General features: G+C 39.3%; 1 protein-coding gene across 17 annotated transcripts in view; it reads right to left on the bottom strand.

Moving 5' to 3' along the window:
• The window catches only part of MYO6 (myosin VI), a 153,738-nt gene that overhangs the window by 93,109 nt on the left and 33,652 nt on the right, over positions 1-26,977 (bottom strand). For 3 of the 17 annotated variants that reach the window (XR_011522518.1, XM_070558980.1, XM_070558981.1), the window contains exon 2: positions 2,098-2,250. The exons of the other annotated variants lie outside the window; for them this stretch is intronic. The gene's annotated coding sequence lies outside the window, so the exon portion shown is untranslated. The remainder of the gene's footprint in view (positions 1-2,097; positions 2,251-26,977) is intronic. 17 annotated transcript variants of the gene reach the window in all.

The following is a 26,977-nucleotide window of genomic DNA, read 5'->3' as shown; positions in this document are numbered from 1 at the left end:
AAAACAAGACATGCAAATCAAACAAGTAAAAAGATTCAGCGCCAGGGGCCGGCCAGGGGCCGAGCGGTTAAGTTCGCACACTCCGCGTTGGCGGCCCAAGGTTTCGCCGGTTCGGATCCTGGGTGCTGACACGGCACCACTCATCAGGCCACGCTGAGGTGGCGTCCCACATGCCACAACTAGAAGGACCTACAACTAGAATATACAACTATGTACTGGGGGGCTTTGGAGAGACGAAGGAAAAAAATGAAGATTGGCAACAGATGTTAGCTCAAAGCCAATCATTAAAAAAAATTAAAAACTAAAAGAAAAGATTTAGCACCAAAATACCAGGAAAAACAGACATCTCGACTCCCCCAAAAAATAGAGGGGAGAAAGCTTTGAAATATCCAAAGAAAATTTACCAGAACCGAAAGGCATGATTTTTTAGAGACTAGCAAAAATGACCATTTAGTCCTCAACACAGTAACTGGGGAAAAAGGGCACACACACAAAAAGACACCATGTCAAATTTCAGAACATCAGAGATAAAGAGAAGATCTACACATTTACAGAGAAATGAGAGAAAACAGGAGGAAAAAGAACACAGGTCACATCCCAAGGATCATGAGTCACAATTGCCTCAGCAACCCTGAAAGCAGGAAGTCAATAAAGCAATGCCTTTAACATTCTCAAGGAAAAGGACTTCCACCCTGCAACTCCATAGTTAGCACACCACCAGTCCACACCAGAGCAGGATGACTCAAGAGACGGCCACAGCGAGCGCTGTCATTAAAGATGGCCACTGCCCTCGGCCCAGGTGAATCCGCCCAGGTGCTCACCGAACTTGTCTTATTCTAATTCTGTGCTGAGGCCGTACTTGTGCCCAGAGAAGCCTGGAGACTCACTCTCTCCTCTATGAAATTAAAGATTATTTTCTATCAAGTGCAAGATTTTCACTAGAATACACCTCTTTTGTAATAAGGTTTCAATTAATTGTTTTTGGAATCCTAACTATTTTTAAGATAAATTAGCCTTCATTAATGAAGTCTGATTTATTCATCCGACAAGACAGATTCTTTTAGACATGTTACTATTTGTTCCCAGAAAATCAATCATTCAGAAAACTTACACAATTAACATTCATACTTACTAAGCATGTTTGCATACCAAGAGTACTTAAGAAGACACTGCAAAGGGAATTAAAAAAAGACATTCTCAATTCCTAGTGCTACTATCTAGAAATCTTACACATACTGCAGGAGTTCAAAGGGAAAAACCTGAGAATCACTGGAAATTCTTGAAATTCCATATGTTATTCAAGAAGAGAGGGAATGCTCTACAATACCTCATCATCGACTAAAAATTATCTCATTTTTAGTAATTTATAACTGCTATTTTTAAAGTAAACACTATAGTAATCCACAAAAATAATCTACAGAAGCTCTAAGGAATCTACAGAAGGCAATCTGTAGCCTTTCAGAGGTCCTATGCTGCCTTTTCCTTTATTCTTTGTTGGAAGGCAGAAGCACACAAGCAGGCTCCCTGGGAGGCTGACGCACTGGAGGCTAGCGTGACACATCCAGATACATCCACCTTCCTTCTGCTCTGCAACTCCAGTGCTGACCCCATGATGATGATGTGCCACGAGCGGAATGGGGAGATCCACACCACAAAATAGGAGCCGCCACCTGCTACATCACCATTTCAACGATTACACTTTAAAAACTATAGTTGTGATGTATAACTGCCTTATATTTTATTGGCTAAGGTATTAGAAATTGAACACTAGTTAAGGGTAATTTAGATTTAGGCTGAAAGAGCTGGAATAAGACACCAAAAAGCAGCACTAAATTGAGTAAGCAGAACCCTTACAAGCCTGCCCCCCACAATCATGCACTCTGCTAACTATTATTTACTGAGCCACCTATTACGTACCACCTACTGCTAGGTGCTGAGGACATAATCGTGAGCAAAAAGAGACATGATCTGGCCTCATGGAGCTTTCTAAACGGAAAACAATCACCTGGAATAAGTAGTAAAAAAATTGGCAAAAATCCCTGCCCTCCGGGATCTTAAATTCTAGCCGGGGGTAGGAGCAGAGACTATCGAATTTACCTTTTAAAAAGACTGCTCTTTCATCTGGCCCGGCCCTGGCCCAGCTGATCCAAAGAACTGGACGTGCACCTTTGGCACACAAGCGTTAAACTGGCAACTCCTCTCATCTGTATCAGTGTCTCCTGAGGCTATTAGCTTCCCTGGTGGCAGATGCTGTGAGAGAACAGGGTACCAGGTTAACAGTGAGCCAGGGCTAATGCGTTTTGTGTTTACCCTACACAATCATTCACTGAGGATTTCAGTTCCAAAAGAACTTATTTGTACACCAAAATTCTCAAAAACATTTCAACAGGTTCCCTTTAGTCACTAAATTACCTTTGTGAAGGCCTTCCTAGAAAACACCTCCAAGTTAATCTTGTTCAGCTAGTTGGACAAAGTATGGGAATTAATTAATTGCTATAATATTGTATTATGCATTCATTAAACATTAGTATTGAAATTTATTGTGACTAGCTTGGTTTTATCAGCAATAAGCATTTTTAAGAACAGGGAGAAAATACCTACCAAGAGGTCCAAACTCACAACAAAGAAATAAAATAAGAAAACATCTCAAGATAACAAGATCTAACAACTGACCACCTCAATTTAATTAAGAAGTAATTTTGATATCCACTCATTGATTTTTTCACTGAATATTTACTGAGCACCTACTAGGTACCAGTCACTGCTTTAGGCTTAGACACTGATAAGAAAATAGAGCTCTACGATTTTCCAGTCTAAGACACCAAAAAAGAGAAACGTATAGGCCAGCCATGGCTCGCCTTCTGATTTTATCAGCAGTAGGTCCAGTCGACCATAGCCATGGTCTGATGATTGACCATTTTACAAACATTATACAGTACTTCCAAATGTAACCTCAGAAAGCCCGCTGTACCTTCAAAGTCTTAAAGCAGGTCCGTTACTCTTAGAACAGCCTCCGAACACCACAGCTAACTCCAGCTTCACTAACAGCTAAGGTTAACTCGCCAACAAAAAAGAGGTAAACAACAGGAGCAAATACTTTATTACTAAGTTTCTTATGTGGTTATTATATGGTTAAAAATATAAGATGATGTGGAAACATACTACTAGACAAATTACTACAAATATATACAATCTGAATTGTGAGGAGTGTCATTTTCTTACACATTTTCAGAGAAGAAATCATAAACCATATTTCAGAGATAAACTCCAGCATAAATTACTATCACAAAACAGATCTGAATTTAGACATACTTCAAATAATATATGTAGACAATCTATACTAAGATAAGCTGGCCAAAATGTAGAGCATTCTAGAGAAAGCCCCATTTTACTTATTTAGGATATTGCTTCTTCAGTCCAGGGACTTTGTTTGATTCACAGCTATGAATGTAGGAGCCTGGAATAGTGCTCGGCACAAAATAGGTATTTGTTAAATTGACAAATTAATTTTATAGTCTTGCCAATGATAAAACAGCTAGTGTTACTGCAATGAGATAAGAAACCAAAAGCAAAGAAACTTGACACCGCAGTCAGCCTACTCCAGCTCCATGACAGCAAATACAAACCTTCCCTCGGGCTTTCTGAAATACTGCAAACAGACAAAGAACATCCACTTGGACCTGAGGCCCTTGAGATGGGAACCTCAGAGTTTTGCAGCAGCTCCCAGGTCCTGGCTCCTCTTGATTTTATTAGGGAAAACACCTCACGGTGTGTGTTTCTAAATGGTAGTGTTGATTCATTCACATTTGTTCAGCCTCGTACCAATTTTGAATTTTCTTTCGCTCGGGTAAGGGCTGACGTTCTGTGTCTCAATATAAAGCAAACAAGAATCCAAGAAAAAAAACATCCACTGAATATTCATTGTTAGTGAGGCATTCCCACTTCCCAGGAGAACTTTCCAAAAGCTCATTGCTTATCAAGATGGATCTCTGACAGAAAGTTCTCAATAACTAGAAAGACTTCCAGGAAGCAGTTTTTCAACAGTGTGTAAGTTTTGTTTTTAACTTTTAATTAAAGTCATAGAGTAAATATTGTACTTGATTCCTCCAGACACTTGAGTTTAAAAAAAAAAGCAAGTGTAATAGAATCAACAAATCTTTTTCACTACCAAATGTCCTAAGAGTCAGCCATATGTTGTTTAGTAATATTCTCTACCCTCTGTGGGTAACAGTAATTTCACTGGCTTTATCTAGTGTCCTAGTCCCTCTCTACCTACAAACACCTGTTCTTCCTTGGCCTGGCTGTTCCACGTAAAGAAGGGACAAAGAAATACTCTTAGACGGGAGCATCAAGACAGGGTTAGTTTGACTGCCTGACTGAAGTCGACCCAGGGTGACCTAGGCTTCAGAGAGAGCAATCTGGGCTGATCTTGAAAGTCCAAGGATTTCAACAAACAGAGAATTAGGGCAGGGTAGTCTAGACAAATGAAACATCAAAAGCAGAAATTCAAGAATGTGAAACTGAAACTGGAGGGTGTACTGAGAAGGAGGAGAAGAAAACAGCAGCTCAGTGGAAGACAAAGCTGGAAAGGCAGATCCACGCCAAAGTGCAAAGGGCCTTAACTCTAATCATTCTACAGGTAATGGAGAGCCATCTATGTTCTGGCAGAAGAGACTATACGAAGGAATCCAGTATGATGAGGAAAAGAAACACATCAAAATTAGGGCTGCATCAGAGAGAAACAATGGGATAGATACCAGACAGCAGCAAATAATTAGTGAATGCATGAATGAACAAACAAACGAGCTGAAAACACCTATAACTAGTTGAATGGGTGTTTCAAACAAAATTAAAAGAAAAATTAACACTATATGAGAAATGTAATCCCTTATGTATAAAGATTGTCAACTAGTTATTAATTTTATGACTTTGTCTCATAAATCCACTATATAGCAAATCAATATGGCCATCACCTTTGTTCAGTAACTACATTTTTCTGATTGTTACAATCTGTTGGACTGTAAATATCACTCAAATCAGATATATTCATTGCTTGCCATCCAATTTAGCATTTTACACAAACTTGTGGGATAAATAAAATTAGGGAAGTAGAGCAACATAACAGATTCTCAAAACATGGATAAAAACCAAGTTTTACCAAACGGTTGTCAAACTTTTAGGTGAGAGTTAGATTCTTTTAAAGTAGATTTCAGTAAAAGGTGGATTTATAAGTAGCCAAACAAATCAAACACTACAATGGGGATTTCTCTGACTAGAAAAATCTGCCTGGACTTTTGATTTTTCAGAGGCAGACTTGAGACATACACTATTTATGTGTTATTATGCTCCTTCATAAAAAGTGTTTTATGAAACCACAATGCACTTCTTCAAGGCACTTTAAAAAGTTAATCAGTTAACGTTTCATAAACAAAAATAATTACTGTAAAATATAAGACAGTGATTGCATGATCCAAAGCTTCATACATCTTCCCAGCTCATAAAACATGACAGCGTCTCAAAGGAATGCTATTTATAGGGTGGCTTAAAGGGCTTCCGTTTCCCTAAACGGAGTTAAAAGTCAGCAAATGGCCTGTTTAGCTCCCAGCAGATCTCCCAGCAAAAGCTCTCGCTCATGCACTCGGCTCCCGCACTCCGGGCGTTCTGCCCCCTCTCCACCAGCAAGCCGGCGCTGGACGTTTCCTTCAAAGCGGCTGCCTTCCACCTACGCCAACATCCAGACTTGAGTCTTTACAGTATCAACTTTATAAAGTCCCTCGTTACTAAGGTCAACTGAGTCCAAAAACTTTAAGACAGAATAAAGTACTCAGTTACTATTTTTATAATCTCATTCATTTTCTGGACTTAATTACACAGCAATTAATTATTCAACAATTAAAATTCAACTCAGCTACATAATGTCTCAATTCACAAGACTCCCCAGCCTAGAACAGCATCCAACAGAACTACCGAGTGCCCCACGAAGAATTTCTTCAACTCATGGTTGAGCCTGTTTTTCTCCTTTAGTTTAGTTGTTCACATGAAACTTGTATTCATCACCATCTTCTCACAAGTCCCATTCAATACTGACGACGCTTCATGAAGACATACATTTATAGGAAATTCCTTATTAAAGAGATAAAAAAGCAGGATTTCTTTTTCAAGCCAACTACATTATTAAAAAAGGCTTATGTGACCAATGCCAGGCCCCTGCCCTCTGTCTCCCGCCACCCCACGGCTGCTCCCCAGGCCTTCCCTTTACTGCTCTCTCCCAGGGATATACTGGAGTCCTCGCATGTCCAAAAGCTCTTTATTCTACCTTCATACTTAAACAGTGGACTGAAAACACACACACACACAATTGAATTCCAGGTTGAAAGTCATTTTTCTTCAAGATTTTAGAAGTATGACAGTACTTTTAGCATCCAAAACTGCCGTATCTTTGGGGTCCCTGATCATGTGACACTCCTCTCTGCCTCTCCCCTACTCTGCAAACTTAAAGGCCCTTTCCGTGATGGGCACTCTAAGCCTCCATGCTGACATGACTAGGTGGGCAACGCTTGAACCATGTGGGGGACACTGTGAGAACATTGAGTCTACAGGCACAGGTCCTACAGAGCCGAGGAAGGCTCTGCTCTTATTTCTGTTTTTTCTTTCAAAATGTCTCCAGTTTTCTGTTCTTTCTGGAAGTTGTATAACTTGATGTTGCATCTCCATGAAATTGCCACTCTCATTTTATGCTCTTTTCTATTATCATTTCTTTCTCTCTTTATTCCATCTTCTTGGAAATGTCCCCACTTGAGTTTCTAATTCTTCTGTTGAAATTTTTATTTTTACAGTCATGTTTTTTATTTCCCTCCACTGTCTTTGTTACCTTCTTGTTGCTTCTTTCTTATTGCTTCTGTTTTCCTCTTTCATGGAAAGGCTTTCCTCAATATATCTCGTTTTCTATTCACATTTAGAAGGCACTAAAAAGCTCACTAGAAACTCTAAGAAGGTTGAGATTATCACCCAGCAGACATGATTCTAAAGTAACCGGGCAGTAATCAACTGTCGTGTGGGACGTTCCATGGTTAGCACCTGCTCGTGTTCCCCTGGTAAAGTCCAGTTTTCCAAAGAGCAAGGCCTCTGGTCTCTGGCAAGACAGTCAAGGACCTGGAGGACTGAGACCCCTCCACATCCAGCATCTCAAACGACCCAGTGGCCCACCCTGAGTCTTCACCCTCACCTTCTGTACTACAACCTCCAACCTAAGCCTTTCAGGGCTGCTTCAGTTTGCCCTGATCCCGTCTTGCTGGTTTTCCCTGCTGCAAGGACTTAGATTATAGAGCCCTCCACTTAAGTCAGATAATATTCCTCCACCCAATGAAAAATCACAATAGAGGAAAAATATAAGTACCCAAAACTGGCAGAACCACATTACAATTGCTCATCATTCTTCAACTGTTGTACCTACCACATGGTAGCAATCCCACAAAAGGCCTACAACTTTAGTAGTTTTGCTTTATTTCAATATTCTCAAATGCTACATTCTAAATGAAGTCAACAGCTGTGTAAAAACAGATGTAGAAATATGCAAGAAACTACAAAGCACCTCCACCACTCCTTAAGTTTGAGAGAAAATACTGCTATTTTTTGGCATAATGACAAAAATACATGCTTGGCATCTTAATTTCTGTGGCACAAATTCTTTTTTAACTATGTAGAAAATAATTATATAGTCCAATATATCTTCTAAAGAAAAATCTAATAGCTTCTTTTGTTAACAAGATTCCTGATAACCCATCTCATCATCCAGGATATCTCATTAATATCAATGAAGCAAAGTCATTTAAAATGTGCCGGATTGAATCAAGCCAAGAAATTAATCCATCTTAACCCCAAATTTAAAAACTTAAAACCAAACATCCATAGTGACTGATACACCAACTCTTCAGCAGAATATCAGAATTTGACTGTTTTTACAATATGAACAATCAGTGACCCATGTTACTGTGTTCATTTCCAAATACAAAACCAAAGGCAGAGAAAAGGTGAGGGACCAGCATAGCCACAAAACAGCCAGCGCACGAGGACAAGGCTCCCCTTTGTCCAGCCATTTGCTTTCAGTTAAACTGTGCCAACTCTTTCACTTTCTTTCAAAAATCAGTTTGCATCAGAGCCCACTGGTAGAAATATTTTGCCACAGGAAAATTCTGCACTTTAATATATATTACTTAACATCCAATTTTTTGTACCAAAAGAAAAGGATTCAAGTATGCATTCCAACATATATTGTTGAAAGCCATGTAGAAATAGTTAGCAGTTAGTGTGGTTCAAACGAAATCTTTTAAAATGTTCAGCCCAAATAGTTCTGCTTCACAAGTATTCAAACAGATCCTTAGAAAAAGTCAGAGTGGAAATAATTTTTTTTTCATTCTTAAATCAGTGAAAAATCAAAGTCTCCTTGATGAAGCACTTTCTACTGATGGGATACACTCAAGAGGAAAGGACTTCAGCAGCATCTTCTTTAACACAGTCCTCATTTTTTTCTTACCACTTAGTCTACAGCACATCTTAGATTTCAAGCATATACTACTGTGATTTTAATAATTTTCTGATAATCAGGTTTCACAGCAATTACAATTTTATCTTAGCATTAACAGGATCATAACCATTATACATATTAAGTTCATTAATTCTTTAAAACATGAAATCTGACCTAGAAAATCCACAACTGAGCAACAGACCAAAATAAGAAATTCAACAGGACTCCAAATTTTTCTAACTGCATCAATTATTTTTTACAATAAAAAAATCTAGCTATTATGCTACTGTAGGGGAAAAATAAAGCTAGTAATTTAAAATGTCATGACAGCATTTTAAAGGTAAATAACTAAATTATAGTATGATGTAACTCAGCATTTGAGGAGTCAACAACCACAGGTTTGATTATTCAATAAGAGCTACTCTGGGCCAGCCCCAGTGCCATCGTGGTTAAGTTCACATGCTCTACTATGGCAGCCCAGGATTCGCTGGTTCAGATCCTAGGCATGGACCTAACACTGCTCATCAAGCCAGGCTGTGGCAGTATCCCACATAAAAGAACTAAGAGAACCTATAACTAGGATATACAACTATGTACTGGGGCTTTGGGAAGAGAAGAAAAAGAGGAAAGTTGGCAACAGATGTTAGCACAGGGCCAATCTTCCTCACCAAGAAAAAAAAAAAGGCGCTACTCTGAAAAGCCATGACATATATGCAGCAATTTATAAGGAGGCAATACCTACCTAAAACTGTTATTGTGAGGATTAAATGAAATACCATATATCTCAACAATTCTAACACACAATTTGTTTTGTTTTGTTTTTGAGGAAAATTAGCCCTCAGCTAACATCTGCCGCCAATCCCTCTTTTTGCTGAGGAAGACTGGCCCTGAGCTAACAGCCGTGCCCATCTTCCCCTACTTTATATGTGGGACACCTGCCACAGCATGGCTTGACAAGCAGTGTGTAGGTCTGCACCCAGGATCTGAACTGGTGAATCCAGGGCTGCCGAAGTGGAACATGAGAACATAACCACTGCACCACCGGGCCGGCCCCCTAATACACACTTTGTGCATGTGCTAAGATGTTTAAAACTAAGATGCATTTAGCAACTTAATTAAATGTGTCATTACTTAATTGGCAATGTTCTTTTCCTTTTTCAGCAGTACATAAAATACATATGCACCTTTGAATTGATGGTTATTAGAATAGAATTGGATTCAATGAAACCTGGTAAAGGCTGAAGAGCCTAGCACAAATTTGAAAGTCATGCTATACTTTGAGATTCGTGACCTGAAACTAGTCATCTAGATAGCAAGTCAGTCTACAGACCTCTCAGCATCTTCCCTCAGTTCATCAGTCGTACGTCCTTTTAACACACAGCGTAACTCTCATTACTGTTTTAATTAAAAGTGCACACTGCATATGAAGGAGTATCATATTGCCTTTATTTTATTTCATTTGTTTCACAGCACGGCAAATGCTTATTTCTTTAGGTAACCACTTCCTCTCACCCCCTTTTTCCAGGCCCACACTCTCCAGCCGCTCTCAGTGACCGCAAGTCCCCCAGTACTCCAGGCTGGGCCCATCTCCACACCTTTGCTCCAACGGCTTCCTGAGAAAATCATACCAGAGCTGAGATTCTCCAAGACTTCTGCCACAGCCCCGTCTCTTTCCACCACTCTTTCTCATCTTTGTTCCCACTTTATCCCACACATACTCTTCCAACAGAGCATGAGAAACGTTATTCCTAGTATTTACTTATGTTCTTCCCAGTAAACTGAAGCCCCCCGGGGCTGGAGCTGACTCCCACATCACCCTCGAGGCAAGGACGCAATAACCCTTCCAGAAATGCTGCAGATGGGGGCGGGTTAGGATGCACCACAGACAACCTGCAGAACCACTGCATCCGAGATGCTCCAGAAATATTCAGACAAGCAGAGAAACAAATTTTTAGCCCTACATCTTTATACCATAAAATATGAATATAGTTCAACTTTTCTTACGTATTTCATTTGCTCAATATTTTCTCAAAACGAAATGGTCAAGGAATTAATATGACACATATCTTACACAGCCCTCATGCAAAGAATTCCACAATTCATCCTGAGGGTAGAGTAACCTCAATAATAAAATTCATAAATACAGACACAAAAATCCTAAACAAAATATTAGCAAACCAAATCCAGTAATAAATAAGAAGTACAATATATCATAATTTACTTGGTTTATTCTAAGAATGCAATTTTGTTTTAACATTCAAAAAAATCAATGAAAAGATACTCAAAATTATCATGGATGGCAAAGAAGCACAGAAAAATATGTTAGACATAATCATTAGAGAAATGCACATCAAAACCACAATAAGATACCACTACACATCTACTAGAAAGGCTAAAACTGACCATACCAAACGTTAGCAAGGATGCAGAACAACTGGCACTCCCATGCATTGCTTACCATACTACCAGAAATCCTACTCCTAGTATTTACCTAACAGAAATATCCACACAAAGACCTATATTCAAATGTTTATAGCAGCTGTTTTCCTAACTGCCCCAAAGTGGAAACAATTCTACTATCCAGCAGCAGATGAACAGACAAAACAAATATCCATGCAATGAAAAACAACTCAGCAATAAAGAGGACTGAACTACTGAGAGCCACAAAATGGCTAAATCTCAAAAGCATTATGCTAAACGAAAGACCTAAGACAGCAGGAATCTATAGTGTCAGATTCCATACTGATCTAAAGTAGCAGAAATCAGAGCAGGGGTGGTCAGGAGCTGAGAAGGGGGAACCAAATTGACTACAAAGAGGAACAAGGGAACTTTTTGGGAAAATGCAACTATTCTAAATTTCGAACTGAACTCCTAAAAAACTGAATTTTATTATATGTAAATTATGCCTCCATAAACCTGGCTTTAAAAAAAAATCAATCATTAGAGTTCACAACATTAACAGTACAAATGTTTGATAAAATTCAATAGCCAATTGTGATTTTTAAGAAAAGACCCTCAGAAAACTAGGAAGAAAAGGTAAATTCCTTAATCTGATCTAAATGTCTACAGAAAGAAGAAAAATCATACTTATTGATAAACTACAGAAAATTTCTTCTTTAAAAACAGAAACTAGGTGGGGATGTCCTGGTAGCATAATGGTTAAGTTCACGCACTCTACTTCAGCAGCCCAGGGTTTCGCTGGTTTGGATCGTGGACGCTGACATGGCACCACTCATCAGGCCACGCTGAGGCAGCGTCCCACACAGCACAGCCAGAAGGACCTACAACTAGAATATACAACTATGGACTGGGGAGCTATGGGGAGAAGAAGGAAAAAAGAGAAGATTGGCAGCAGATGTTAGCTCAGGGCCAATCTCTGAAAAAGAAAAGAAGAAAACTAGGCAAGGCCGCCAGCCATACTTCTATTCAATATTTTAGGGGAGGCCTCAGTCAGTGCAGTGAGGCAAGAAAAAGAAGCAAAAATATAAGGATTAGAAAGGAACAAAACTGTCTTATTTGCAGATGTGATTGTACACAAAAAAACACCTTTTTAATGAGGAAGACTGCCCCTGAGAGAACAGCTGCGCCCACCTTCCTCTATTCTGTATGTGGGTGGCTGCCACAGCATGGCTGTGAGTGGGGTAGGTCCGTGCTGGGGATCCAAACCCGCAAACCCAGGCCACCGAAGCTGACTGAGCTGAACTTAACCACTACACCACGGGGCCAGCCCCAAGAAAACATTTTTTAAATCTACAGATAAAGCATAGTAATAATAGGCAAGTCTAGTAAATTTGTAGAATATAAGAGCAATGTACAGAAATGACTCACTTTTCTGTACACCAACAATAAAGAGTTAAAAAATAACAATTTTTTTAAAGATATAATTTACAATAGTGTCAAACAGTATCAAATACCTAGAAATAAGTCCAATTTAAATATGTGCATCTCTCCAAAGATACTTAATTACAAAGTAGAAAATGTCTATGTATGTGGCAGACACCAGCTGAACCAAATGATCCAAGCTCTGCTCAGTCCCTCAGACCACTTCTAGGGTATTTCTGCCGAAAATGCATAACCAAATCTCATCATGAGGAACTATCAGACAAATTCAAATTAAGAGGCTTTATACAAAATAACTAGCTTGAATTACCCAAAAATTCAAGGTCATGAAACACAAAGGAAGATGAGGAATTGTTCCAGAAGACAGCAGCCTGAGCAACACAACTGAACGTAAGACATGATCTGGGATTTACTTCTGCTATGAGTGACATTCTTGGGACAACTCGTGAATTCTGAATGAGATCTGAAGATTTTAAATACTAGTAGTGATAAATAACAGTATGGACACTTGTGGTCACGCAGGAGAGTGACTTTGTTATTAGGACATACACACTGAAGTGTTTACGGGTAAAGGAGCAGATTTAAGTCTGCAATTTATATTCAAAAAATTGTAAGTGTGAGGTATATGTGTGTGTATATATATAAATATAGATATATATAAAATAGAGAAAAGGATAAAGAAAATGTAGTAAGGTGTTCATTTAAGGCATCTGGGTGAAGTGTATGCAGGAATTTTGGTAGAGTATTGTTCTTGCAACTTTTCTAAAAGTCTGAAATTAGAGTAAAGTAAAAGTTAAAAAGAAAAAATACATAAGACTACTACAGAGAAAATTCTAAACCATCACTAAGAGAAATTTACAAAGACAAATCAGTTAAACAATACACATGATCCCAGACAGGAAGACGCAACACCGCAGACGCAGGCCTCTCCAAAGCCATCTCCAGGGTCAACACAATCCCAAGTAAAGTTCCAACAGGTTGTTTTTAGAACTCTACAACCTGATTCCAAAATTTATACAGAAACAGAAGGGCCAGGAACAGCCAAGACATTCTCAAAGAACTACACGAGATGATAAGATTTATCATAAGGCTACAATAAGACAGTGTGGTAATGTTGTATGAAGTGATAAACAGACCAATGAAACAGAACAAAGATTCATACATATATGAAATACACATGAATACCTGATTTACAACAAAAGTGGCAATACAGAATAAAAGTAACAATGCAGGGGAAAGATTAACTTTTCAATAAATGCTACTAGGAAAACTGGATATACATTTGGAAAAAGAAGAAATTTGAGGCTTACCTCTTACATCATACATGAAAATTATACACAGGTGGGTTATAAATCTACATGTGAAAGGAAAACAATAAAGCTTTTAGAAGTTTATACGGAAGATTATCTTCATGACCTCAGAACAGGGAAGAACTTAAAACAGGAAAAAAAAAGTTAACCACAAAGAAAAAGATGCATAAATCTAAGAATTTGTGTTCTTAATTACTACACTATACTACTTCCCCCCAAAGAAGGCAATTTAGCAGAATTTTCAGCTTTTCCTATGGCTTACATGTTGCTATGACTTTCTTCTTCAATACGAGAAAGGCTGCTACTCTGTGCTTCAGTTAACTTGATGGGAAAAACTACATATGAACCAATGCAATTTCCACATTACACAGAACTCATTCCTTTGTTTACCCAGCAACAGAATAGACTATACTTATTTATATTTCTCTCTCCTTTTCCTGAGCTATAATAGCCTGGCATATAGTTGACGCTCAATAAAATAGTCATTGAGTAAATGACTAGATAAATGAAAATTTACATTTACTTAATGAAAAATGTTACACATATGACAAATCCACATTTGAAGAATAAAAGTATGCTTTAAATACTAATAATGAATCACAAGGTGACTCCTTCCATCATTACACTGTGCCTCCTCTACCAGTTCCAAGGATTAACAAATTAAACAGTAAAGGGCTTTCAGTTTTTCTACAATGGTTTCAAATTACAGCAACACTCTTCCATCTCAAGCAGGCTGGTACTTTATTCCTCTGCTCCATCCTCTTATTCTTCTTCGTCTCCTTCAAGTACACACTTCCCTTCAATTCTGCCCTGCTCCTTACTGCCACATCCTATGGTGTGCTGGTTTTCCCCAGCCTCATTTTATTACATTCCTGATTCTGGCTTTCAACTTCACCTCCATTCTCTGTGCCCAATCTGTTATTTCAAACTTTCCTCTCAACCCCCAGACCTTCAAATAAAGTCACCCCCATTCAGGATCTCGTAATCCGCTCCTACAAAAGGTCCTCCCACCATGGTCCTACTGATGACAAACTCTGACGACCAAGAACTGCATTCCAACTTTTCCCCTTCATCTCTTCACCTTAAGGCAGAAATCTGACTTCTCCCTACAACACAGCCTGCTCTTTTTACTCTCCCTGACTCAGACGATTTGCAAATACAAGTTCACGTAACTGTGCTTTGATAAATTTCCAACTCTTTCAAAACTGCTATTAAACACCAAATGATAATAAAAATGACCACAGACAGGGGGGTCCTAGATATTAGCAGAGGAGCCTTGCCATTATTGTCAAAATAATCTATGTTACTGACCTCTTGACAGCCCAAGGCCTTGTCTAATTTTGGCATGTGTCAGTATCACTGAGGCAAGGAGGATGTTTAAAATGGCAATTACAAATGAGCTCTCAAATGCCATCTCAGAGGTAGAAACATCCTCCTCTGTAAAATATTCCATTATTAAAATAGAGCCTCACCCTGTGAGCTGTCACCAAAATACAGGACGAGACCCAGGGAGGAGTGCTGGAGGCCCCACTAACAAGGCTGTTTTGGTGTCCTGACTTCACTAGTCGGTTACCAGTTCAGTGAGCCCATCGTGTAATCCATGCAACGTTTCTCATTCAAAACCAAAACAAGACCTTATGCCAGTAGGCTATCTCACAAAGGCCAGGGAAAACTAAAGCTTTGGGAGAAAACTAGAGACACTTTGAAGAAAGAGAGATTAAAAAGCTATCTGGGGCTATCAAAGACTATCGCTTGTTCTTTTGTGAAAAGGTCAATTTGCAACAAGTAGATTTCAGAGAGGTTCATGAAAACAGCCAGAGCCCTTGGGCAGACAAACAGAGAATCTGTTTTCAGCTTGAGAGAGAGTAAGCACAAAAATAATAGATATGGGGCAAGGAAACAAGGACAGATGGAAAACAGGCCTGAAAAGGAAAAAGGAATGCAGAGCAAGGAAACATGAATCTAGGGATGGGGTGTCAGAGCGAGAGTGGAAAGTGTGACAACCCAGGCAACAAACCGGCGAAGAAAACATCTCCCATTCAGCATAGGAAACTACACCAACAGTAGGCAAGGGGAAACGAGAGGTTTAGAATCATCAGCACACTAAATGACTAATCAAAAGTCTTCTTTCTACTTTTCTCTTTAACCAGCTATAGTGCAAAGATAAAAAACAAGATTCTGTGGAAGAAGCAGGAATGAGATACGATCATCCTGAATACAAAGGTTAAAGAAGGAACAGAAACCAAGGTAAATCCACAACAACATAAAACTATTTAAAACTCATGTGAATTAAGGTAATTAATGAGCATTAATTGGATTTCAGCCTATCACTAACTTTCAACAAAATGCCCAGCACAAATTCAGATTCAAAATGCAAAGGAAATGTGTTTATGAAAATTCCATCAAGCCAAAGAACGGTGAAATTCCTTCCAGGAATTGATCTCCATTATCCTGCCTGCACCATCCGAGACTCGCCTCACTTCAACGTTTGGAGTACGGTTACTCAGAATAATTAGTTTCACTCTGAACCCCAGAACTACTCCTCATCTATCCAGGTGCAGTTTAGGTGACACACCACTACTCTCATCCCTTCGTCTTATCTTATCTTGAATAGAAACACCTTCTCCAAGTGACACTAGAGGAAACACACGCAATCTTTAACACCTGGAAAGCTGGGCTATCACCCAGCCCTGATCAACAAGTCAACTCCATTTTGGAGATGGAGGCACTCAGGCAGTATCCCTCTCACTACACCTGAACGGGTCAACGTCTCCAAGAGTATCTTCTGCACTTAGCGTGTATTCTGTGCCCCACGCGCACTGAAGAGCCACCATGCCACACACAATTTGCACTCCTCCTGCCAGAAAGGCTTCTCTGCTATTCTTCACTTGCTGCATTTCTACCCACTCTTCAGACAGTAAGCAAATCTCTCCTCCCTGAACTGGCCTGCCATAACCCTTCTCACAATGAGCTGCTCCTTCCTCCACACCTGATTTTAACTTTATATAACATTTATTTCTGTCTGCTTTGTTTAGTTCTTTGTTGTTAAATTTTAATCTCTCCCTAGAGTTTAAGAACAAGAATTATGTCCTGCTTATCCATATACTACTAGCATCTAATACAGTATATCAGCTATAGGAAATTATTCAACATTTTTTGATTGAACAGATGTGTAGTGAAGGCCTTCCTCAACCCAAATGGCTAAACAATGCTGTACAGGCTAGGGTTAGAACCTGCTGTAGGTTAGCACCTGTGCAAACAATACAGCGTCAGACAGTAAGACTAAAGTTTCCAAGGAAGCAGATGTGTACCATTGCTAGTTGACCTCTACAGAATTTCAAATCCAGCACATACCTACCTTGTCTCTGTAAAGAACTGAAAACTGGATAAAAAGAACGCCCACAACAAGGGACAGTCCTGACTAAGATGGAAGGGACAGAAATTCCTGCTGGAGAGGAAAAAAGCCACCTTTGGGAAGAGTGGAGCTTCTCAGCTGGCCAGGCGGGAGCCACCCTAAGGTGCGCAGCCCTCCCTAGAGGAGGGAGGTCCGGAGCGGGGGTGATACTGCTCTGAGCATCCTGCAGACGCAGCCCAACTGAGATGAGGGTCTTGCTGTCTGGCTTTGCTGACTATTAATTATAGCAAGGATACCCCCAGAAAAGCTATCAGCTGAAAGCCAAAAAGACCCGGGTCTTAAAGGGCCCACGCACAAACTCACTCATTGCAGCAACCTAAAATCACCAGAGTGAAGGCTGACAGTCCTTTGGTGAAATATGAAACTCACCTGGTGGGCTCTGGGGGCATCTTGGTGAGAGGAGGGACCTCTCCAGAGACTGAGACATTGGTGGGGGACATTGTTCTGAGCTGGTCCAGGCATGCTGACACGGACCTCTGTGGGTGCCACGGAGGTTCTTCCTTTGGCCTGTTAGCCCAGGGATCTGCCACGCCCACTAGAGCACAGATTTAATCCAGTTCAGCCAGGGCAGGCAACCCGCCCTAGGGACCAGCCCCACCTAACACCAAGCCCTCAGGCTACTTTACAGCCTGCATTGACTGGGTGCCTTGATCCTCTACAGGCAGGCCAGGGTGTCTGCCTCTGTGGGGCAGGGGCCGTGTGAGGACCAGGTGAACTGTGGGGGGCATTGGGGGAGATGTGGGGGCCTCTGCAATGTGGCATCAGGGTACGCTCCAGGAAGTGTGCACGGACCAGGACTGTGTTGACAGTGTCTGTGGTCCTGTGGGGGGTGAGGCTTATCAGCAGCAGAAGACCTGTGCTTCACAAATAGCCATAAAAAGGATCAGCCCCACCTTTCAAAGCCTGAAACAATTGAGTGCCCCCTGCCTAGGGTCAGCCCCACTCAGCTGCACTCCTAAGAGAACTGACAACAGCCTTGTTGGCCTGAGGCCTATCACAACTGTACACCCCTGAGCCTAGCAACCAGCTACACTGGGTATCAACCCAATTAAAAGGAAAACTGCAATAGGAGTGTGCTGATAGACTTTGTAGCCAACAGTGCTGAGGCTCCCCAAACCGGATTTACAATTAACTGGCCAGGGAAGGAAAGATTAGACTCCCTGGGTACCTGCAGTGGGAGCAACCCTGCCACCGCAGAAGGTCACAAGTAGCCCACAAAGAGGTCACTCCTGGTTCTTATGGACTGGTGATGAGAGGGAAGCACACTGCTGAGCCTCATAAGGCATTTCATACATAAGGCCACTTCTCCAAGATCAGGAGACACAGCCAACTCACTTAATACATAGAAATAAGCACAGGGAAAGAGGCATAATGAGGAAGCAAAGGAATACTTTCCAAGCAAGGGAACAGGACAAAACCCCAGAAAAGGACTAAATGAAACAGAAACTAGCAACGTACTGGACAAAGAGTTCAAACAAAATATCACGAGGATGCTCACAGATATGGCGAGAAGAATGGATGAACACAGTGAGCACATCAGCAAAGAACTGGAAAATATAAAAAAAAAAAAACCAATCAGAAATGAAGAATACAATACAGGAAATGAGAAATTCACTAGAGGGACTCAATAGCAGAGTAGAGGAAGCAGAAGAACAGATCAGCGAGCTAGACAAAAGACTAGAGGAAATCACCCAAGCAGAACAGAAAAGAGAAAAAAGAATTAGACAGAATGAGAACAGTCTAAGGGAACTCTGGGACAATATTAAGCGTGCAAACATTCAGATTATAGGTGTCCCAGAAGGAGAAGAGAGAGACAAAGTGGAAGAAAATTTATTTGTAGAAATAATAGATGAAAATTTTCCTAACCTGAGGAAGGAAACAGACATCCAAGTTCAGGAAGCACAAAGGGCTCCAAACAAGATAAGCCCAAAGAGGCCCACACCAAGACATATTATAATCAAAATGTCCAAAATTAAAGACAAAGAGAGAACCCTAAAAACAGCAAGAGAAACGCCACAAGTGACATATAAAGGGAAGCCCATCAGGCTATCAGCGGACTTCTCAGCCGAGACCCTACAGGTGAGAAGAGAATGGCACGACGTATTTGAAGTGCTAAAAGGAAAAAACCTACAGCCAAGAATACTCTATCCATCCAGGCTGTCATTCAGATTGGAAGGAGAGATAAAGAGTTTCCCAGACAAGCAAAAATTAAAGGAGTGTATCACCAAGAAACCAGTTCTACAAGAAATGCTGAAGGGACTTGTTTAGGTGGGAAAGCAATGACCACAAATAAGAGATAAAAAAAAATTATCAAAAAAACAAAACAACAAAAAAACAGGCAATAAAATCACTTGTAAGGTAAAAATATAGTAAAGGCAACAGATCAACCACCTGTGAAGATAATATGAAGGTTAAAAGACAAATGTACTAAAATGACCTATTTCAATGCTAAGAGGGTAATGGATAGACACACACTAAACGAGACTATATATGATTTGAAAAACATAATGTTGGAGGAGGGGAGTGAAAAAATAGAGCTTTTACAAAGAGGTCAAGCTAAAGAGTCTATCAACTCAATATAGACTGTTATATGCATAGTATATTACATAGGATCCTCATGATAATCACAAATCAGAAATCTGTAACAAGCAAGAAAAAAAGTAAGACAAAAGAAATCAAACATATTACTAAAGATAGCCATCTAACCACAAGGGAAGAAAAGAGAAAAAGAAAGGAACAGAGAAGAACTACTAAAACACACAGAAAAAAAAAGTGACAAAATGGCAATAAATACATATTTATCAATAGCTACTTTAGATGTCAATGGACTAAATGTTCCAATCAAATGCCATAGGGTGGCCAATTGGATTAAAAAAACAAGACCCATCTATATGCTGCATAGAAGAGACACACTTCAGACCTAAAGACACTCACAAACTGAAAGTGAAAGGATGGAAAAAGATACTCCATGCAAATGGGAAAGAAAAGAAAACAGGGGTAGCAATACTTATATCATACAAAATAGACTTTAAAACAAAAACTGTAACAAGAGACAAAGATGGGCAATACATGATGAAGGGAACAATCCAACAAGAGGATATAACACTTGTAAATATCTATGCACCGAACCAATATATAAAGCAATTATCAACAGACATAAAAGGAGAAATAGACAGCAACACAATAATAGTAGGGGACTGTAACACTCCACTTACACCAGTGGATAGATAATCCAAACAGAAGATCAATAAGGAAACACTGATATTAAAGGACACATTAGACCAGATAGACTTAGTAGATATATACAGAACATTCCATCCAAAAACCACAGAATACACATTCTTTTCAAACGCCCATGGAACATTCTCCAGGATTGATCACATATTAGGCCACAAAACAAGTCTCAATAAATTTAAGAAGATTGAAATGATACCATGCATCTTTTCTGACCACAAAGGTATGAAACTAGAAATCAACTACAGGAAGAAAAACAGAAAAGCCACAAAAATGTGGAGATTAAACAAAATGCTACTGAACAACAATTGGCTCAATGAAGAAATCAAAAAAGAAAGCAAAAAATTCCTGGAGACAAGTGAAAATGAAAACACCACATGCCAAAATCTGTGGGATACAGCAAAAGTGGTTCTAAGAGGAAAGTTTATAGCAATTCAGGCCTACCTCAACAAAGAAGAAAAATTCCAAATAGACAATCTAAAAGCACATCTAAGGGTACTGGAGAAAGAACAACAAACAAAGCGCAAAATCAGCAGAAGGAAGGAAATAAAAACAGAGCAGAAATAAACTAAATAGAGATTAAAATAATCGAAAAAATTAATGAAACCAAGAGCTGGTTCTTTGAAAAGATAAACAAAATTAGCAAACCCTTAGCTAGACTCACTAAGAAAAAAAGAGAGAAGGCTCAAATAAATAAAATCAGAACTGAAAGAGGAGAGATTACAATGGACACCTCAGAAATACAAAAGATAAGAGAATACTATGAAAAACTATACGCCAACAAATTGGATAATCTAGAAGAAATGGACAAATTCTTAGAAACATACAACCTTCCAAAACTGGACCAAGAAGAAGTAGAAAATTTGAATAGACCGATCACCAGTAAGGAAATCAAAACAGCAATCAAAAACCTACCAAAAAATAAAAGTCCAGGACCAGATGGCTTCCCCGGTGACTTCTACCAACATTCAAAGAAGACTTAATAGCTATCCTTCTCAAACTCTTCCTACGAAGCCAACATTATCCTGATACCAAAACCAGACAAGGACAACACAAAAAAAGAAAATTACAGGCCAATATCACTGATGAACATCGATGCAAAAATCCTCAACAAAATACTAGCAAATCGAATACAACAATACATTAAAAAGATCATACATCATGATCAAGTGGGTTTCATTCCAGGGATGCAGGGATGGTTCAACATCCATAAATCTATCAATGTGATACACCACATTAACAAAATGAAGAATATAAATCACATAATCATCTCCATAGATGCAGAGACAGCATTTGACAAGATACAGCATCCATTTATGATAAAAACTCTAAATAAAATGGGTATAGAAGAAAAATACTTCAACATAATAAAGGCCATATATGACGAACCCACGGCAAATATCATTCTCAACGGAGAAAAACTGAAAGCTATCTCTCAAAAACAGGAACCAGACAAGGATGCCCACTGTCACCACCATTATTTAACATAGTATTGGAAGCCCTAGCCAGAGCAATCAGGCAAGAAGAAGAAATAAAAGGGATCCACGTTGGAAAAGAAGCGAAACTGTCACTCTTTGCAGATGACATGATTTTATATCTAGAAAATCCTAAAGATTCCACTAAAAAACTTTTAGAAACAATAAAGGAATACAGTCAAGTCGCGGGATACAAAGTCAACGTACAAAAATCAGTGGCATTTCTACAGACTAACAAGGAAGTAGCAGAAAAAGAAATTAAGAATACAATTCCATTTACAATTGCAACAAAAAGAATAAAATACCTAGGAATAAACTTAACCAAAGAGGTGAAAGATCTGTACGCCAAAAACTATAAAACATTGTTGAAAGAAATCGAAGGCGACACAAAGAAATGGAAAGATACTCCATGCTCTTGGATTGGAAGAATTAACATCGTTAAAATGTCCACACTTCCTAAAGCAATCTATAGATTCAATGCAATCCCTATCAAAGTTCGAAAAACATTTTTCACAAAAATAGAACAAAGAATCCTAAAATTTATATGGAACTATAAAAGACCCCAAATAGCCACAGCAATCCTGAGAAAAAAGAACAAAGCTGGAGGTATCACACTTCCTGATTTCAAAATATACTACAAATCCACAGTAACCAAAACAGCATGGTACTGGCACAAAGACAGACACACAGATCAATGGCACAGAATTGAGAGCCCAGAAATAAACCCACACGTTTATGGACAGCTAATATTCGACAAGGGAGCCAAGAGCATACAATGGAGAAAGGAGAGTCTCTTCAATAAATGGTGTTGGGAAAACTGGACAGCCACATGCAAAAGAATGAAAGTAGACCATTCCCTTACACCATGCACAAATATCAACTCAAAATGGATTAAAGACTTGAATGTAAGACCCAAAACCATGAAACTTCTAGAAGAAAACCAAGGCAGTACGCTCTTTGACATCAATCTGAGCAGCATATTTTCAAGTCCCATGTCTGACCCAGCAAGGGAAACAACAGAAAAAATGAACAAATGGGACTATATCAAACTAAAAAGCTTCTGCACAGCAAAGGAAACCATCAACAAAATGAAAAGACAACCTAACAATTGGGAGAAGATATTTGCATACCCTACATCAGATAAAGGGTTAATATCCAAAATATACAAAGAACTCATACAGCTCAACAACAAAAAAACCAACAATCCCATTAGAAAATGGGCAAAAGACCTGAGCAGAGATTTCTCCAAAGAAGATATACAGATGGCCAACAGGCATATGAAAAGATGCTCAACATCATTAGCTATCAGGGAAATGCAAAGCAACACTACAATGAGGTATCACCTCACTCTGGTCACAATGGCTATAATTAACAAGACAGGGAACGACAAATGTTGGAGAGGATGTGGAGAGAAGGGAACCCTAGTTCACTGCTGGTGGGAGTGCAAACTGGTGCAGCCACTATGGAAAGCAGTTTGGAGTATCCTCAGAAAATTAAGGATAGATCTATCATACGATCCAGCTATTCCACTGCTGGGTATTTATCCAAAGAACTTGAAAACACAAAGGCATAAAGATACTTGCACCCCTATGTTCATTGCGGCATCATACACAATAGCCAAGACTGGAAGCAACCTAGATGCCCATCAAGGGAGGAATGGATAAAGAAGATGTGGTATTTATACACGATGGACTACTACTCAGACATAAGAAATGACGAAATCCGGCCATTTGTGACAAAACGGATGGACCCTGAGAGTATTATGCTGAGTGACATAAGTCAGAGGAAGAAAGTCAAAATACCATATGATCTCACTCATAAGTAGAGGATAAAAACAAGAAACACATAGCATTGGAGATTGGATTGGTGGTTACCACAGGGGGAGGGGGGCGGGTAAAAGGGGTGATTAGGGTCACATGTGAGGGGATGGACTATAATTAGTTTTTGGGTGGTGAACATGATGTAATCTACACAGAATTCAAAATATATTATGATGTACATCTGAAATTAAATAAATAAAAATAAATAAATAAATAAATAAAAACTGATAACTCAACTTAGTAAGACTACAGACTTAGTACACACCAAGAATATTCACTATAGCACTCTAAGAGAGAAAAACGGCAAACACTCTAAATGCCCATCAATAAAGAAAATGGTTTAATAAACTATGTAATATTTGGACTACAGAAAGCCATGCAGCAATTAAAAGCAATACAGTGGATCTTTTTCTTTCTTTCAACATGGATATCTAAGGCCTGTTGTCACATGAAGAAGTCAAGTTGCAAAACATTTGCAGAGTAGTCTGATGTCAAAAAACACATAAAACTACATATTTCTACAAGCCTGAAACAGTAAATAATCGTAAAAAATACAGAAGTATTCACACCAAAATGAAAACTGTGCTTGGTTTCTAGATGGAGAAGACGACCCGGGCGGTAGTCAAGGGGATGTCAATTCCCTCTGCTTGTTAGGATTTGCTGATGGCAAAAGAACGCATTCACGTGTTAGTTGATTAAATTAAAATGGACACAATGTAAAAGATACTATTTTTTTAAAATGTATGGGGCTTGAATAAAGAATACGAAGGATTAAAAAAATTTCCCTAACAACAAACCAAAAGATCAGATTTTTCTTTCTCAGTTGTAAAAAGGATTAAAAATTACAATTTTAAAGTAACTTTCCAACCATGCTCCAAATATCTTCCAGATAAATTACAGTTAGTTAGGAAAAAAGAAAAAACCTTGAAGACAGGACAGCATCATATTTATCTGATTTGGTAAGAAGAATGAATTGATAAATTAAGTTTTTAAATACAGGATATATGAAAACATTAACACATTATTTCTAAGTGGTGGCATTACAAATGATTTTTCTTTTCTCCTTTACACATTTCATATTTTTCAAACTTTCCAAAGGATAGCCATTGCTTTTATAATCAGAAAAAAAAAAGTGTTGTCTTTAAAGTAATTTTTATCCAAACATATAATAAACTCGGGGCCGGTCCCGTGGCCGAGTAGTTAAGTTTGTGCCCTCCACTTCAGCAGCCCAGGGTTTCACTGGTTCGGATCCTGGGCACGGACACGGCACCGCTCATCAGGCCACGCTGAGGCAGCATCCTACATGCCACAACTAGAAGGACCCACAACTAAAACTACACAACTATGTACCAGGGGGCTTTGGGAAGAAAAAGGAAAAATAAAATCTTTAAAAATACATATATACACACATATATATAAAAAAATAAATTTTATGAAAACTCGAATTGGTACTACAAGTATATACATGTTTACAAGTGTAACAGTCTTTCTTACACAGAGTGTTCAACCCTGTGGGCTAAAAAATAGTGCACAAAACCTCAGGACAGAGGTTAACAAAGGGAAATGTGTACAAATTACGAAATTTGGCTTTCTAAGTTTTCAAAAGGAATGACCTAACACTAATAGTTACCAAAGACACAGAGTTTAAATTTTTTTTTCACATGTAGTAATGATCTCATCTCAGCCATGTATTCTGTACGTCTCCCCAGATTATTAAAGACAGGGTTCTTAAGAAAAGTACTTTCAGCTACAGTTTCATCTTCCCTGAAAAATTCATTCTCACCATCGCTACTAGATTTAGGGATTGTTCAGAAATATCCTAGGTCCCCAGGCTCTTAACTATCCCAATCTCATCACCTCTATGAGATTTTATGTCGATGAGATGATCTAGAATTTATATTTGGAGAAAATAATTTTTGCAAGAAAGACAATATATTCACAGTTTAAATATCTGACAAAATTATTCACTGCACAAACATTTATTGAACATCTATTATAAGAGGGCAAGAAGAACAAGAATAAAGACAAGTGTTTACAACTCACTGAAGGAGAAAGACAAGCAAACTGTGTTGTACAGCAACACTTCAAAGTGCTGACACAGAGTATTCACGGGCATGGGAGCTGAGGAAGAGGGGGGCAGCGGCCAACAAGGACCAGGACAAAGGAGATCTGTTTTGAATGGAGGATTAAAAAGGTGAGTAGAATGAAATCTTAAAGCAGTGAGAGGCTATACATTCCAGGAAAACAAAACAAAACACCAACGTGCTCTACATATCAGGATTCAAACTGCCTGGTAAATGTTACTAGTTACTGTTACTAGGAATGCATTAGTCAGCTCCACTAAACAGCCACTTTCCATTCCTTTATAAGGGTAGCACTATGAATTTCTGATACACGCCATATTCTCTCAAACAAATGTATTACTAAACTTTGACTAGACATCAAAATTGTTAACCAATAACAAAACAAATAACAACCAAACAAAGCTCAAGCCTTGAACAGCCTAAGTGGAAAAGGGAGGATCCTTTTACACGTCATATACACCTCCTGACCTGTATTTGGCAATCTGCTCCCAGACTGCCAACAGATAAGCAGCATGGCTCTCAAAGCAAGAGACTGATCTTTGGCAAAGCCAGGTGTCCACCTGGGGTGATCCTATACCATGCGCTGCCCTCAGATGAGCCAAGGTAGGCCTGGAACCTGAGAAGGCATATTTCCAATCTGGACAGTTGCCAACATGTCTCACTCCCAGCATCCACAGACTAGGGCCAGCCCAGCACCAGGCCTGGAGTCAAGACAGCAGTACCTTCTATGCATATTCCAGACCCAGAGGTGACCTGCACGCATTCTTCCACCCCTGCTAACAGCCATACAGGAATTTGCTCAGCCCAGTTACTATGCAGACTCAAATCCTTCCAGTAACTGCAAATTCCAAGTCCTAGAAGGATCATATTTACTGGACAGAGCACACTGGTCTACTGGGACGTAATTAAGTACTGCAAAAACAGCCCTTCTTTACGACGTACAAATGATAATATCAAAGCATAACCTTGCGTACATTACAATAAAATAATCCCTCGTCTAAACCACCCAAATTTTTAAGCACCACCTCACAGAAGTTAGGGCACGGGGGCACTAAAAGCTAAGGGGAGGGGCCGGCCTGGTGGCCCAGAGGTTAAGTGCACACGTTCCCCTTTGGGGGCCCAGGGTTCGCCGGTTCAGATCCCAGGTGCAGACATGGCACTGCTTGTCAAGCCATGCTGTGATAGGCGTCCCACATATAAAGTAGAGGAAGATGGGCATGGATGTTAGCTCAGGGCCAGTCTTCCTCAGAAAAAGAGGAGGATTGGCAGCAGTTA

The sequence above is a fragment of the Equus przewalskii genome, chromosome 9 (assembly GCF_037783145.1).
Source record: "Equus przewalskii isolate Varuska chromosome 9, EquPr2, whole genome shotgun sequence".
In the NCBI taxonomy this organism is placed as follows: domain Eukaryota; kingdom Metazoa; phylum Chordata; class Mammalia; order Perissodactyla; family Equidae; genus Equus; species Equus przewalskii.
The sequence above is the reverse complement of the archived record's forward strand: the minus strand, read 5'-3'. Positions and strand labels throughout refer to the sequence as shown.